This window comes from Octodon degus, unplaced genomic scaffold (assembly GCF_000260255.1).
Source record: "Octodon degus isolate 3935 unplaced genomic scaffold, OctDeg1.0 scaffold00024, whole genome shotgun sequence".
In the NCBI taxonomy this organism is placed as follows: domain Eukaryota; kingdom Metazoa; phylum Chordata; class Mammalia; order Rodentia; family Octodontidae; genus Octodon; species Octodon degus.
In genome coordinates, this window is record NW_004524600.1 from 2,245,085 (window position 1) to 2,246,940 (window position 1,856).

The window sequence follows — 1,856 nt, forward strand, 5'->3', positions numbered from 1 at the left end:
CCTCCCTTTCTCCCCCACCTTTACACTTACAACACAGTAACTAGGAATGCTCTCTGAAATGATATAAAGACTTTTTAAAAGTTTCTTAGGGCCAGCCAGATAGCTTAGTGGATTAAAACGCCTGTTTAGGCAGACACAGGGACTCAATATCAGGTGTATGGTGCTGGGCACACTGAGAGGCAGTTGAGACTGGGTGTGGTGGCGAGTGCCTGTAATCCCAGTGCTTGGGAGGCTGAAAACAGGCTAACTATGAGTCCAATCTGTGTAGTGAGACCTTGTAGACCCTGTACTAGACACATAAAAGAAAAAAAAGTTTCTTGAAGATTTTTAGCTAAAAGTTCATCACTGGCTGTGAAGATTATATATTGAAGCTTTAGAAATTGACTACAGACTGGGAAAACTCATAACTATGCATGGTGAATCAGTTATAAACGCTAGGCAGACACTTGTGCCACTGAGCTATCTCCCCAGTCCCCTCAGTTACAAGTGCTAATATGTGCTATTTCTGCGTTTCTCAAGGAGGAACTGCTGCCTTGTTAGGGTTGAGCACCTAGTAGTACTACAACTCGAAGTCTGCATCGTGAGAAATGATGACAGCGTGCAGCCTCGCCACTTGTGTGCTTTTCTCTGGCAGCACTGCGCTTGTCTTGAAACACCCCAGTGCGGCTTGTGCAGGGTGACAGCGGTATCCCAGTGTTCTAGGGCAATGAGTCAGAGGGTCATATTCATAGCTGAAATAATGTTGATGCTAGCTAAGTATTCTTTCATCTCCTAGGAGTTTCTGACGATCAACAAAATGATGACTTAAAGAACAAAAAAATCTAAAATATTTTGAAAGTTTCCAAGTGACTCACAGCAGCTAGCTTGCTTGTTTTGCTCTACAGATGCAGCAGGGTATAAATAGATGTGCTATGGCCTGTAGTGTGAACACAGCAGAAAATAATATTTTCATTACTAATAGCTCTGTTTGGGGCTCAGATGCTCGTAGCTCCTGGGCATTTGGAAATATTTCTCAGTTTCCTCCTGGTGATTTGCCTACATAAGACTGCAAATAAATGCTCTCTCATTTCCAGGTGTGTTCCTTAAAAGAAAAGTTTTCCACACTAGACTACCGTAAATAAGACCTTTAATCCACAGTCCTGGACCAGCCTTCCCCTGGCTTTTGTTGTTGTGCATACGAAATATTATTGGAGGTGTACTAGCCGCGGAGTAGACTTGAAGGAGCTTAGCTTTTTCTTAGCAGCTGCCGTAATCTAAGGCTGCGAAGACGAACCTTTCAGCACTGTCGCTGAGGCCAACAGCCCACTGCTGCCCTTGTGCCGTAGGCTCACCACCACTGCTCTAAGCTGTACATTTAGAATGTCAGCACATTTTGAATTAGACGCTCACTTCCTGCCAAAACGTTTAGCTACTGCTACTGGCCAATGGGTAGCCTTTATCACTGTTACTCTTCTTGAATGACAATATAGACATTAGAACACTCAGTCCTTGTTTTCACCTCTACATGTTCATCTCTGTGTTCAGTGTATCTACTCCAAATCAAGAGGCGACCATTATAATATATCTGTGAATTTTTTAACTGCTTGTTTGATTTTTTTGAGGTTAGGGGAGTTTGAGACAGTCTTGCTATGTAGTTCAGACTAGCTTTGAATTTACTATGTAGCCCAGGCTGGCCTGGAACTTGTGGCAGTCCTCCTGCCTCAGTTTCCCAGGTGCTGGGATTATAGGCATACACCACCATGCCTGGATTACTTGTTTGATTTTTGCATTATGGAAAAAAATGTTAAAAAGTCATGTCTTTGGCCTTCCCAGTATGTATAATAAAATGGGTGCTTAAGTAAAAGGATGTGTAGGGT

General features: G+C 42.9%; 1 protein-coding gene across 1 annotated transcript in view; it reads left to right on the plus strand.

Annotated features, from left to right (window-relative positions):
- The window catches only part of Tiam2 (T cell lymphoma invasion and metastasis 2), a 128,490-nt gene that overhangs the window by 23,243 nt on the left and 103,391 nt on the right, over positions 1-1,856 (plus strand). The window lies entirely within an intron of this gene.